Source organism: Macrobrachium rosenbergii, chromosome 12 (assembly GCF_040412425.1).
Source record: "Macrobrachium rosenbergii isolate ZJJX-2024 chromosome 12, ASM4041242v1, whole genome shotgun sequence".
In the NCBI taxonomy this organism is placed as follows: domain Eukaryota; kingdom Metazoa; phylum Arthropoda; class Malacostraca; order Decapoda; family Palaemonidae; genus Macrobrachium; species Macrobrachium rosenbergii.
The window spans coordinates 80592723-80608304 of NC_089752.1; the positions used below are offsets into that span (position 1 = coordinate 80592723).

General features: G+C 36.9%; 3 pseudogenes; all 3 read right to left on the bottom strand.

The window, feature by feature from the left end:
- Positions 1–9885: 9885 nt before the first annotated feature.
- LOC136844264 (cytochrome c oxidase subunit 3-like) lies at positions 9886–10643 on the bottom strand (annotated as a pseudogene).
- A 926-nt stretch (positions 10644–11569) lies between these two features.
- On the bottom strand, positions 11570–12277 carry LOC136844111 (cytochrome c oxidase subunit 2-like; annotated as a pseudogene).
- Positions 12278–13137: 860 nt separating this feature from the next.
- LOC136844112 (cytochrome c oxidase subunit 1-like) lies at positions 13138–15368 on the bottom strand (annotated as a pseudogene).
- Between the last annotated feature and the right edge of the window lie 214 nt (positions 15369–15582).

A 15582-nucleotide genomic window follows, 5' to 3' on the forward strand; every position in this document is an offset into this window, starting at 1 on the left:
AGCCGTTCTTCAATGGATTAGAAATAAATTCGCAACCAGTCAGTGCCTACACCCAGTCTTTTTTTTTTTCAACTCTGGTGGTGTGTGATACACAAACCACATGTTAATGTTATTGTGGCCATACATACACACACACACACACACACACACACACACACACACACACATATACACATATATATATATATATATATATATATATATATATATATATATATATATATATATATATATATATATATATATATATATATATATATATATATATATATATATATAATGTATATATACATATACATTTCACAGAAAGCTCTAAGAAGACAAACCTCCTGCCACTCCTCGTTTTCAAACTTAAATCTGAAAATAGATTCGTCCAGGTCCAAAGTAGCCTTCCACTGTACTCTTCCTACGCATCGCCAAGCGTCACTCTAAATTTATCTTTATGATCCGCTGTCTAAAGATCTTATATTCCAGATAGCGCCTTGTTCCTAGGAGATGCGCAAACTGCCAGCTAACGGCATTTGCCCACTAGTGAACTTTCACCTGACATGCCAGAGGCACCGAAAGCCGGCATTTTGGGGCAAGTTATATAAAAGCCAGGACAGAGGTCAAGCGCGAGAGACACAGATCGAACGCCATCGGAGGAGCACACATCGGTCGTGGCTCCCCAAATTCCTTTGTTCCAACCGGAAACCTCCTTATCCAAGAACCCCCCCTCTGAGTATCCATTTAGAAGTTCACTTGACAGAGGCTTCATTGATGTTGATTCATGCAGTCCCCACTCAGAATTTAAGATTAAGTGTGGTTAGAAGGGTCTTTCATAATCAAGAAATTTACAATGTTTGAAAGTGAGACTGTGAACCTTATGTATTTGTTGTGTTGTGTTTTTAAGGAAGTTCGTGGTTTTAAGCCGGGAACAAGTAAAGAAGGTAATTCTGAAGTTTATGTTGTGTGTCTCAAGTATTTAGGTAAAGATGTGTGTTTTGATCACCTTCAAAACCTACTTGATCATTTTGGGAAGTCTGATGTTGATTTTAGTATGTATTCGGCTCCCTATCTTGGAGGTTTTTGGAGACTTTATTCGCACAGGATTTCGACATTGAATTCTTCCACAGTTTTGCTGGTTTTCTTCTGTCTGGAGACTGTTGCAGCTGGTTTCTGAGGGACATCTCCTTTGCTGCGGTCGGACGCCCTTCCCGTGCGTTCTGGAGGGCACTGCCTGTGCTCCCTTACATTCTCTATTCATCTTTGCATCACTGGACTCGCCTGTTGCCCTTGGAAGAACAGCCTGTCTTTCCCGTCGTCCTGCGTGCCTTCGTCCTGTCAACCTCCGTAGTCGTGATAACGCCTGATTCTATTTTGACAGCCGGTAAGGATATAACTGTGTGCACTTCATATAGACGTTGCTGACGCGTGTCAGTGTGCTGTATCCTCCGGCTGCAGACTCCTCGTGATTTCAGGATCGTTTTGGACAGCCATGTGTGTGGTTCTGCGACTTATATAAATTCATTGTGCTTTCACCCTAGGCGTGTGTTAATTAAGATTAATATTGACGGTTATTTTTAGGTGGTTTATTATTATGTATGTAATATTAAGGTTTATTTGTAAAAATTAGGATTAAGGATCTTCCCCCTTTCATTCTCTCATACTAAAGTTTTTCAGGGCTTTCCTAGGAATAGGTTGTTTTCCTTCCTCCTCCTACTTACTGTCTCTCGATCTATCGTGTGAAAGAGTTTATTTTAAGTGAAGGTTTTTTTTGTACACCCTTATTCAGCTCTTTTTGTGGGGTTTCATTTAAGTAATTATCAATATTTTTTTGTAATAAATAATTAAGATTGTTTAACATTTTTCGTTATCCTCTTTGAGTGTTTTTTTTCTGTGTTTTTGCTCTGTTGGTGATCTTGCCCCTTGGCTTTAAGTAATCCTTTGTGGCACTGATCGTAAAAAATGAAAAAGAGCCTGTTCTTGCCACTTACTAAATATTAAATATTTTATGAACGTAAGTTCATTACATATGTCTTCTTATTCTCATTTTCATTCCTTTCTTTTCAATGTGCTAAGGCCCGTTTTTTATTGTCCATCTCAAATCATCAGTGTTAATCGGTAAATTGCCTGATCATAAATTGACATAAGCCTCCTTGAGCCTTCAGCAATTTTCCTTTGTACATTTTAAATTGTTTTAATTTATTGAGTATTAATGTGCCCTTTCTCCACATTTGCAGAAAGGTCATATAATGCTTTATTCACGGTCTGCTCCTCTGTACCCACATACAGCAACCAAGCCCTTCACTTAAATCCTTGGTGATCTCAGTATTACAATTTGGCACTCTGTTTATTAAGTTCTTATACCAGTTACTGTGGTAAGTGCCAAGAGCCCAGTGTATATGGCTCTGTGTAAATTACTCTTCTGACTAATGTAAATACATGTAAATAACTTAAAGCCCCAGAATTTCTCTACTGAGTCCTTTCTCAAATTAAAATCTCCTTTAAGGTAAACTTTTCTTTGTCATATACATGTTGATCTCCGACTTTGCTGGCAAACAAATTCAAACACAGTGTTAATCAAAGAATCTCGCACATCCTATAAATAGTATACATGACTGACACAACACTGAACTTTAAATGATCCAAGAAGCAATAATCTATATTAATTCACAATTCAATTTCCAAAAAAAAAAAAAAATGACAAACACTCGTATATCTGCATAAGAAGAAAGTAAGCTATATCTAATCGATCATGATGCTGCTGCGAAACAAGTGACATGCTTGATACACTAGTGATGCGGTCATATCACACTTGTAATCAATTGCATGGTGCACAGCTTTCTTGCATTTTCAGTTTCCTCTGCTGCGTCGGCTGGTGCGCCACGACATCAAAGTTATGAACTGCATTGCTTGCTAGTGGTAGAGTGAATTCACACAGGTTTCTATTCATCAGAAATTGTCCATCCTCCTCTGGTGATGGATGTGCGAGTCACCTCAGAGCCTCGCTCAGATATAACCTAATTATGGCTCGACGAATATGCCAAGATCAAAGCATCCTTTGTGGGAGTATGTTGTCCATATCTCTGCCTTTCTTCACAAACAATTCATAACGAGCATCGTTCATCTAAAAGCATGCTGGTTCTGTCATACAACAGGATCACCGAGCGTTCGGTAGCTGATATGCTCTCTTCTGAAGCATGGGTTAATGGCTAGATTTACTCAAAATTGGTGATGAGTCTTAGTATACTTGCCATGTTTTAGGCTGACTTCTTGCCACGATTTGCAAGGAGAAACTGTGTCCACAGCCTGTCAATGCATGAAACATAGGCAGAGCTTTAGCTTTCAGAACCAGATTTGGCTGCAATTTCACATGTGCTGGAATATTCCTCAGGTGCTGACCAGCCCAAAAGCAATCCACAGATCTGTGAGGTTTACCTGATGAATGACTAATATTGCCAAAGGTAAACATCTGTATCCACAGTTCTGATCAAGACCTTTTGAAGCCTTTAGTTACAACTCACTTACATGCAGCAGCAGCAGCCAGTGTCCAGCTTCCTCATGATTAGAGCAAGGTGCTTGACGGGTCGTCAACATTGGTTATTAACACTTGCTTCTCAATAGTGAGTCTAACTTGTTTTTCTGTCTCATAACTCACTGTTTTCTGTGCCAGAAATTTGAAGAGGTTAGTCATGTTCTCACTTGAACGCAAAAACTGCTGCCAGTTTGAAGGCACCTTTGTTGAACCATTAACTTTGATACGAGAACCACAACCACGATTTTGTCTTGCATAACTCTTCAAGCTCTGTGGAAAGTATTGATCCCAAGTCACTTCTACACGAGTTGTTGCCAGTTTTGCAACTAATTTTTTGATGTATGGAACAAAGATATTGTAGACAAAAACAATCATCAGCATATGTTTTGGAGCACCAGGTTTTCAACATGTTTCATATTGCAGCTCCATCTAGCGTTGTTTACTTTCACTGGGCTCTGGATCCATTATTATTGCCAGTCATTATTTGTGTACGTTGTAATTGAGCAAGCAAATACTGGAACTATTTCTGCTTCTCTTAGAAATCTCTTCAATGTAAGGGAAATAGCTCTGCAAAAAGTCTTCCTGTAAACACTTCTGTCATCATCACCGTTAGAATCTATGGCATCCAATGCTTTTGCTCTGTTGTAAAAAGCGACCAAGCAGTGCAAATGGTATTTGGCCCCAATTGCAGTCATATCACCCTGAGTGAGTTTTGCTATTATTCTTTCATCTTACAACTTGAGTTTTTGTCTGACCCCTGCTGTCCAGCTCAAAAGTCGGGCATCATGTAATGTGTCTGAGGGTATTTTCATCACAGTTCATTGATCTTACTGGTGTATCTGCATCCTCCATTGTCCTTTTTGATACTCTTTCAAGCCTCATGGAACTGAATTTTAGGAGGCAGGTTTTGTGCCACTTTGCTTCATTAATTAGAAGAGTTTCTGCAATGCCTGGTCCTTCGTCAAGTCTTTGAATGTCTAGTGCTAAGGGCAACCTCCCAATTTCATGGAATTTTAAAATGTTTTCAGAAAAAGTTTTGTACCCTGCCCCTTTATCTTTTCGTTTGCTGTCAGCAGGACACACAAGAATCTCTGAGCTGTCACTCTGACACAAAGCACATTTGGTCCAATCTGTCTTTTCGAGTTTAGGTGAAGTTTTTCTGCAATCATGCTGTGGATCTATTAATTGAAATTTACTAGCCATTTTCAATTTCTCGTTAATACAAGCACGGAACTACAACTACAAACATGCAAAACACAGCCGCCACAACATTCTGTTTTCCACCACCATACTTTTAAGCACATGCATCTGAAAAATAAAATAATATAATATATTTTATTTTGTACAGTGGAGTGGAAGGATTGACCATCTAAACATATGTATATTTTAAATAAAAATAAAATTCCTATCATTAGTTTCAAATAAAGCAAAATTTTATTTTAGGTAATGGCAGGTTTCGGAATGGCTGCACCATTTCCGCTATGTAGCGTTTTGAAGATGGGTCTATATCCAGTATAATCGTGTAGTCTGAAGTGTCTGTGCAATTTCATGCTTCCTTATTACACAAGGAACGTTTTTACACATATCTACCACTTTAATCAGATGACCTTTTTTATTTTTCTGAAAAAACTATTGTGCTGGCTTTGTCTGTCCGTCCGCACTTTTTTCTGTCCGCCCTCAGATCTTAAAAACTGCAGAGGCTAGAGGACTGCAAATCGGTATGTTGATCATCCACCTCCAATCATCAAACATACAAAATTGCAGCCCTCTAGCCTCAGTAGTTTTCTTTTATTTAAGATTAAAGTTATTTTTAATCGTGCTTCCAGCAGCCTATATAAGGGATGACCACCGTCACTTGATTAAAGTTTCATGGGCCGCCTTTCGCTACAGTACTATATCGAATCACTGAAAGATAGATCTATTTTCGTTGGCCTTGATTATACGCTGTAGCGGCTGTACAGAAAACTCGATTGCACCGAAGAAGCTTCGGCGCATTTTTTACTTCGTATAGAGTAATTGATTTGTATGAAGAAGTAGACTTTTTCTACTAAAATGTTAGAAAGTTCTATAAAACTTCGTGTGTAAATGGCTATAAATCTCGCGACCCCTTCATCATTGCAATTGTTGAAAATCTCTTGCAGACTTCAGTATTAAAATGTAACAAAATGCCAAATTCCTTATCGTAATGGTTAAAAATCTTGCAGACTTCGCTACTAGGTAGCTGAAATTCTTACCAAACTTCAATATTGAAATTATAGTTATAGCTAATTACATATATTTTTCTTTCATTACAGAGTGAGTATTCCACTTCATTTCTGCTTAGAAAGTTAAGGTAAGACAGATATATGATTATATCCTCACATTTGGTATATAGTGAAGGTGTCCCCAAATTGCAAGACGCACAGGATGATCGTCCGTTTGCCTCTCCCTTCCCTTGCATTTAGAGAGAGCTGCCCTGTGTACTGTGTGTTTAGTTAATCTCCTTGTGACTTCATTGTTGATTGTTAATGTCTCGCGATCGTGTAAGATATGCATTGTGCATATAGATAGGAAAATATTTACTGGAGTCGCGAAAAGTTACTAATGAGATAAGTGGTACCGATTCTCTTTGTATATTTAATTTTTGCGTGTGTCAGGCTAGGCTTACTGTAATGATAAAGCAGAGATATTTGTATATCATATTTTAAAGACTATAACGTTAAATGTCATTCATATCATTCGGTAAATTCGATTACGCTGCAAATATCATCATAGAAATAGAAATTATTTACCCATTCACGTAATCAACCTGTTACTGACCACTTATTATTTCTTAATAAAAGAAGATAGAACACATTTTAGTGCATATCGGTAATAATTATTCTACCTAACTCTAATATTCGTATTTGTCATTTTTGGTCTGGTGTTGTATCAGTGATCTACTGTGTTTAAGTTCCAATATTTTCGTTGTCTATTAAAACAAAAATGTGCTTGAGTTTGCAGTAAGTCTGTTCGGGAATATTCAAAGCTATTCTTTTTTCAGCAAAATTTATTTTACTCTGGTCCATATTTGGTTGGTCTTCCCAGCCCGGAATTCCTGGGCAGGTTTTGTTGAGTCTTTAGTTAGTGAAATGTTCAGGCAGATAATAGAATTTACCTCCTCCTGTGCGGTGGAGTTTCGTTTCTGTTCTTTGAGTTTGAGCTTTGCTTGGGTCCCAGATCGGTTTTGTTTTCCTGGCAGTGGTTTGTTTGCTACTGCCCTTGGATGGTAATGTACTGTTCGTTACTTATGCGCTGAAATGTTTATTATAATGAATAAAACCATTAACTCGTATAACGTTGGTTTGTTTCATTCCATGTTCTTTTCTTTTGTGTGTGTACTTTTAAATTCCCCTCTATGTGTTTGTTTTACCTATAAAAGTCATAACAAACACGAAAGTAATTATATATTTTATGATTCAAGTCTGTCGCTTTTGAAAAATGTCATTTTTCAAATTTGTTTCTCTGTTTTTCCAAATGCATACGACCACTATCATTCAAGAGGTACAGTAGCTCTGTCATTTGCATCATAACCTGCTCCTCGCAATAGAATAAAACGTAATAATGTAATTAACATAATACAACAAATAAACTCTTCTACTTCTTGTTGATTCATCGCCAATTATTCCAAAAGACATAATACCATAACGTGTGCAGTTTAATACCGTGAATTTTCAGTCCACTACCTCAGTATGTAACATCCCGTAATGAAATCCCTCTTCTCTTCCTCCTGTCCAGCTGCATTATCTCAAATATTCTTCTTTGCGACCTTGAAGAACTTGGTGCAAGCAGAAGAAAAAGATGTAGTGGTGCATATTGGAAAATGTCTGTGATTGACAAAGCATCGTGTACTAAGTCCATTTGAATCTGTGGGCAAGTGTTTGGCAACAAGATTAAGCCTCACTCAGATGTCTTTGTGTTATTTTGTCAGCATGGCCTCCATTTTGGAATAACATATATATGTCGTTGTGTTACCCAAACTTTCGTGCTTAAGTAGGTGCCCAGGTGCTGTGAAGTCTCTTATCTAATATAGTGTCGCCCTAATGATTGAACGATATATTTTGCAAGCCTTATTGAATATATCTTATTTATCTGAATTTTCAGTTATAGATTGGTGAAAAGAATTTATTTATAAATTGAGCATATTAACAGAGCTAGGAAACAGGAGCAAGGGGTTACAAGTGCCTGAGATGAAGGTGAATAAGCGCTGCTCGCTCAGCAGTTTCTGTGTGCAGTAGGTGTAGAACGATACTGATGTTGTGATTTTGCACAGAAGGTTTATCCATGGTAAAGGGAAAATTTCTGAATGTTCAATTATATATACAGTAAATATATACAAGTATATATATATATATATATATATATATATATATATATATATATATATATATATATATATATATATATATAATATATATATATATATATATATATGCTCTCTCTCTCTCTATATATCTCATATATAATGTATTAATGCAGTACGTTTTTTCTAAGATGAGGTTGCTAGCCGGCCTGTCTTCCCATACCCAGGTTTTACAAGCCATCACTTTCTTCAGCTCCCGTGTATGACAAGGAAAGTGAGGATACCACAGTTTTTAAATCTTCGGACATATATTTAGCACTCCAATAATGCGACATCTGGCAGCTTTAGAAAGGGAGCTTCCAAATCTTGTGTGTTTTGTTTTGCTTGACCTCTTCATAACCTCAGTGATTCTACCTGATAATGAAATCATTGATACTTAAATGCGTAGTAAGTTTCACGGTATTCGTTCAAGTTGTAATTTAGCGACAGTTCTGAGCAAAATAAACATTTTCGACGTAACGCGATGACCTTACACAAATGAATTTATGACACCACATTGAATGGAATGCTTGCATAATCCCGAAACGCGATCTTCGTAATGAAATCAAAGAGTTAAATTTGAGCAATGTCCAACGAACAGATGCATTATGATGGAGAGAGAGAGAGAGAGAGAGAGAGAGAGAGAGAGAGAGAGAGAGAGAAAGGAGTCTGCTGTTGTATGGCCTAGGCCTGTACTGTAGAGCTAATTTCATTTTTCTTTTAGAGGGAATGGGCGATACTATATTTATGTATGTTTTAGCAAATGGAGAGAGAGAGAGTTATTGCTGTCGTGTAAGCCTAGGCCTATCGGTAGAGCTACTCATTTCATTGTTTTTCTTTTGAGTTAATTACTATATTGGTATGATATGTTTTAGTAATGGCAGAGAGAGAGAGAGAGAGGGAAACTATGGCAACGATGAAACATCCAGTTAGCGGTTTTCCCCCCAGACTCCTGCGCTGCCTTTATCTAGAGCTGCCCTTGCGGATTTAAATAGATTTGGTCAACCTACCCTAGGTGTCACAGCATTTTACTGCCATTAATTCCAGTTGACTTTTAACACCGTGAAATACAAACATGAATGTGTAAAAATTAAAGAAATTATCATTTACCTCGTATGATGATGCAATAATAAACCTGTTCATAACGGAAAACGAGTAAATATTGCCGTTTCACGAGTGGATAGTGCTACACAGGAATATCCACATACTATCTTTTAGATCTCTATGAAAAAAGATAATATACATATATATATATATATATATATATATATATATATATATATATATATATATATATATATATATATATATATATATATATATATATATAATAATTTGTATGTTAGTTCTTACTAATTACGTTTATTACAACTGGTATTTACATAACATTACATAACTTAACTCTTAACTGTCTCTATGACTGTATAATCACAATTCTGGAACAGTGTGAAAACAAAACTGTGAGATTAGGACAACAGGACGTCCATCCAATCAGCAGCAAGCAGCTAAGTACAAGTTTGCCAGGTTTAAAAAAATAGACTATAGGTGTGACATTCGCTTTTAACTAAATCATGATCAGCTCCTTGGAGCACCTTGTAAATGCGAATCAAATTTCATAGTTGATTATGATCTCTTTATTCTTATCATTCTAGGGCTCCTTGCCTTTGTTTGTGGTAGAGTCCTAAGAGTAAGGTAATAAGGAAGAATAGCCCAGTGGTGGCTGACGTTTTTATGTTGGTGAGTGTGAGGATGGTGGTTAGTGGGAGTAGTGTGATCTCTATGCCAAAGATTAGGAAGATAATTGCAATCAGTAACAAATGTAGGGAAAATGGTAACTACTGATTCTTTTGGGTTGAATCCATATTCAAAGGGGAACCTTTTTTTTTAGTCTGCATTCATTTTTTTCAGCTAGTAGAGTTGATATAAATATGCTATGAGGGTGATAATGAAACTGATTGCAATTAGGAATGATTGGAATTCAACTGTACTGTGTACACTATCCTCCTCATCAGTAGATTGAGAGATATAGGAGTAGTTATATTATGTCAAAGTGTCAATACCATGCGGCTGCTTTAAAGCCGAAGTGGTGTGTGGACAAGAAGTGGCCCATATACCATTGGTATAGTCATACTAGTAGGAATCAGGGGACAATGATGACATGGAGTTCACAGAATCCTGTGGCTACAAAGAAATTTTATCTGTAATCTGAGTTGGCGATTCTATTGCTTGAAGGGTTATAAAGTATAGGCTTAGGATAGCTGTGAGTGATAGTCTCTGTACAGCTTGGGTGTGGTTTGATCTTAGGAATGCATGGTGAGCTCAAGGTACTGTTGCCCCTGAAGCTAGTAGAACTGCTGTATTTAGAAGCAGAATTTGGGACAGATTGAAGGGTTTAATTCTTGCTGACAGTCAGCAAGTACTTAGTTCTTTTGTTGGAGATAGCCTCCTGTGAAAGCATGCCCAGAAGAATGGAAAGAAGAATAGGACTTCTGAGATGATAAATAGGATTACATCCATAGTAAGCTGCTTACTACCCTTTATATGTGTAGGCCCTGGTGTGTGCCTTATCATCTAATATCTCATATCATTATACCATTGAATTATTGCAAGTAACAGGGCTGTTATTTCTAGGATTAACAGGTCTATGTTGAATTTGTGGACTCACTTTACAAGTCCTGTTGTAAGTATTATGGCTCTGATTGATCTAGTGAGTGGTCTTGATCTGATGTCTACTAGGTGTTAGACATGATATCCATGCTTTGACATTAGTTCACTTCCCTAGCATAAAGGGTTTTTAGGGTGGCAAATACAGAAGGTCGGGTAACAGTAACTGGTGGGTTCCACAATTTGAAGGTAAGATATGAGCTATGATTAATATTGATACTGCCCTTTGAGTTAGGTGGGTACCTGCCTTTCCTATGAGTGTAAGCATTAAGTGTCCTGTAATTATATTGGCTGCTAGCTGAATAGCTAATGTTCCTGGAAGGATAATGTTTCTAATGGTTTCACTTAGTATCATAACAGGTGTTGGTGATCCCAGAGTACCACTTGGTACTAGGTGGCCGAACATGTGTTGGGTTTGGTCTAGTTACTCGAATAGTATGAATGCTGTCCACAGGGGTAAGGCTAGGGACTGCATTATTGCTATGGGTGTGTTCTTGTAAAGATGCAGGCAAAGTATAAGTTTTAAGAAGCTATTGAATACATTGGATCGAACTAGTGGCATGAATATAATTTTTTTCCTGTGTTAATTGGTCCTAGTTGGATTTTGAATTCTTTGATTAATACATGATTACTGAGGGTCATATAAGATACGATTGAGATGGTATGGCTCAGAATGGATATGAGGTGAATGATAGCCCTAATATGGTTAATGTTCTGTTTAGAGACAACGGATTAATTCTGGAAGTTGGGTCAGTTCTTGAAAAAAGCTTTGTAAACATTTTTAGTTGACTTGGTGGGTTCTGATAGGTTCAATGTTTGAAACAATTTTGATTGGTGTTTTTATAAAAGGCCTTGAGAAAATAATTAGTGCTAATGTTACTGTGATGGATACATAGAGGTTTAATCATAGTAGGGGGCTATTTGCAAAATATTAAAATATTACCTCTTATTAATTCAGGCTTTACAAGCTCACGTTATGATTTAACTCATTTTAATCATCAAAAGTAAGTGTGACTATTATCATAAACCTAAGAGACTTTCACTTGCTCTTGGTCATCTATTGAGCTTTTCCTGTTTGATGAGATTCAGTCTAGAAAGGATTTAATTGAAGTTTTCACCACTGCAGTTGGTATGAATCTGTGGTTTCCCCCCACAAATTTCTGAGCATTTGTAAAATAGCCTGGCTGGTTTACTTGGAATCTGATTTGGTTTAATTATCTTGGTACTGCATCTGCCTTAACTCCTAAGGCTGTGACTGTCCATGAATTGATTATGCCTCTTACCCTAATCAGAACTAGGATCTGGGTGTTTATCAATAATACTGTGCAGTTTTCCACTTTTAGGAGTCTAAATTCTCCTTCTATTGAGTCTTGTTCTAAAACTATACAAGCCATATCTGGTTGGGGTGAAGTCGGAGTATTCATACCTTCAATATCATTGTCGCCCGATGACTTCCAGTATTACTCTTGTGTTGTTTACTTTCTCTAGTAGATAGAGTAGGCATAGTAATGAAAGTGTGATGGACTTATAGCAGGTAGGGTTCATATTGTTTCAGTGATTTGTTGTTCTAGTAATAATTGGTTTGCTAGGGAGTTAAAGAATAGGGATGAAAGTATGAATCTTACTTGGGTGGCAAACAGGATTAAAACCAGTATTGTGTGGTCAAGAAAGAAGCTTAGCTGTTCTATTGAGGATGATGCTGCATCCTGGAGGTTAAGGGCTTTTTAAGTTGCCATTGTTTCTAAAAGAAAATAGGTATCCTGCTGGGAACTGAAATCCTATGCAGTGATCTAACATTTTAGATTAGTTACAAGTTGGTGGGACTTCCATGTGGCTGTGGCCTGCTGGTGGTAGATTATGTTGTCACTCAACAGAAGTTGGTATAAATGGGAAAAAATGGGCTAGTCATTTAGATGTAATAGCTTCTCATAGTACTATGTTGAATCCTAGTATGTGAAGCTGGTGATCCTACAGAAGATATTACATTTCAAGTGGTATAGGTGTCTGAGTGACATTGTGGTAATTTTTTAGCCATAGGAAATATTGTGGGGAAAAAAGTTAAGTTTGCCCCATTGAATATTGTTGTGAAGTGGATTTTTAGTCGTTATGGGTGAAGTAATAGACCTGTGTGTAGGGGGAATTAGTGTGTGATTCCTGTGAAGATGCCAAATACAGCTCTTATAGAAAGTACAGAGTGGAAATGGGTAGCCACATAATAGGGGTCGAGCAATATGACGTCTATAGATGAGTTAGCTAGCACTACTCCTGTTAGTCCTCCTATAGTGAATAAATAAATGAAGACTAGGGATCATATTACTGAGGGTCTGTACGTAAACTGAGTTCCGTGTAGGGTAGCTTAATTCCTGTTGGTACAGCAATGATTATTATTCCTGATGTGAAAAATGCTTGCATGTCTACATCTATACCTATAGTGAATATATGATGTGCTCATACTACAAATCCTAAGACTACAATTGCTATTATGGCCTTTACTGTTCCAAGGGTTCTAAGAGATTCTTTTTTACCCGATTTTTTGTCTTAAAATATGAGAGATTATTCCAAAGGCTGGCCGAATTAGAAAGCATATTTATAGGTGTCAGAAGAACCAAAATAGGTGCTGGTAAAGAACTGGGTAACCCTCGGGTCAAAGGAAGATGAATTCAAGTTTTGATCAGTTAAAGGTATTGTGATGGCTACGGCCAGTACTAGGAGGGATAGCAATAGCAGGATGGCTGTTAAGAATATAGCTCATATGAACAGCTGTATTCAGTCTATTGTTATTCATTGGGATCGTCTGCTGATTACTGTTGTAACTCCAGCTAAGTGGGGTGAGAAGATTCCTAGGTCTACTGATGCTCCTGCATGTGCAGTTCCTGCTTCTAGTTGCTGGGGGCCGGGGGGGTTGGGGGAGTAACAGTTAACCCTGTTCTTACTCCTCTTGCTACTATACCTCTCGATAGTAGTAGTAGTGTTTGTGGTGGGGGGTAAAAGTCAGGATATTATGTTATTACATTATATATTCATAGGAATGCTATATCTGAGTCCTAGTATTCGTGGGACTAGTCAGGTACTGAATCTCTAAATTATGATGGGTATTACTGTGAAAAAATTTTTTACAAATGAATGTGCACAATTATGTTGTAAATCTGGTCATTTCCAATAATGTCTCCTTTCAACGAAATTGGTGGTGTTGCACATGGTGTTGTACAAGATAGGAAAGTTTTGGTCGTACCGTAGGATTCGTTATTAATTGTACCACTAACTATGATTTCCTGAAATCAATAAGATAAAACACAATGGAATTAAAATGAGTAAAAGTGAAGAGAGAAACATTTAATTCTTTATACCTGTTTTTACTTACCATCGGATTTTGCATCATTCATGCGATCAAGATAAAATAAAACTTGTGTTTTCATACAATAAATTCACCCTGAATACTCTGGTGCTTTCAGATTTTAGATGCGTGTGATATGTGAAGAGAAAATGAAAAATATGTCTCATTATGTTGCATCCGTTCTTGACGCAGTTTGCCAAGAGACGGTGATGATGATCTGCCCGACACTGCGTTGGTCCTCTCAGCTGTTGACAGTTGCCAATTAGCGATATGAGAATTTTGCAGTTTCGGCAATATTTGCTGTTATTGTCATTACATTTTCTGTAAATAAATGCATAGAATTCCCATTATGACTGTTGAACATTTTCACTTCAGTATTATACTGTATATGACTGTATGTCTGGACATATTTGATACGAAAAAAAAATAATCAGATGGATGCGTCTGGATGTGTTGGGTTCAATTTAGTCTAGAAATTTGCATATATACTGTAGACTACATGATAAATAACAGGCCTATATAATGATGAGTTCATTATTGTGGCTGCTCATTTCTCTGGTCAATAACATCAAAAGCTTATTTTTCATAAGTTCATTCAATGAACGAAAGTACATTTCTTATTTCTCACCATAAAAATGGTTGGTGATGTCTAAATTGAAGCCAGCACATCCAGATACATCCATCTGATTATTATTATTATTTTTTTTTTTTTTTTATCAGATATGTCCAGACATATGGACATATATGATATTGGAGCGAAAATGTTCGACAGTCATAATGGGAATTCTATGAATTTATTTACAGAAAATGTAATGACACTAATACAGCAAATATTGCCGAAACTGCAAAATTCTCATATCGCTAATTGGCAACTGTCAACGGTTGAGAGGACCAACGCAGTGTCAGGCAGATCATCATCACCGTCTCTAGGCAAACTGCATCATGAACGGTTGCGACATACTGTAATAAGACATATTCTTCGTTTTCTCTTCACATATCACACGCATCTAAAATCTGAAAGCACCAGAGTATTCAGGGTGAATTTATTGTATGAAATCACAAGTTTTATTTTATCTTGATCGCATGAATGATGCAAAATCTGATAATAAGTAAAAACAGGTATTAAGAATTAAATGCTTCTCACTTCATTTTACTCGTTGTAATTCCTTTGTGTTTTCTCTTATTAATTTCAGGAAATCATATTTAGTGGTACAATTAATAAAAATCTATGGTATGGCCAAAACTTTCCTATCTTGTTCAAAACGTGAGATAAATGAAGAAATATATAAACATATTGCTAGTTTTCTGAGCCACATACGTACAAATGAGACTGTGAGTGAGTCGCCTACCTCCCGGTACCAGCCAATCAGAGGCCGCCAAACAAACGTCTCGTAGGCCCAAGAATCTACCTTAAGTGATTTGGCTATAGTAACCCTTACAATAACAACAGTTATCTAATTTTCGAGGAAGCTTTATTTACTTACATAAAACATGTTATTAGAGTATAAATATGCATGCGTGCGCGAATGTCATTATTTAATTAATATAATTATTCAAACCTTCTATAAAACTGAGCTTTATATTCTGAAGTTAGTACTCGCAAACTCAATCAGGATAACTTCTCAGCAGGAAATTACGGGAGTTCAAGAACTTACTCAGAGAACTAAGTAGAGAGAGAGAGAGAGAGAGAGAGAGAGAGAGAGAGAG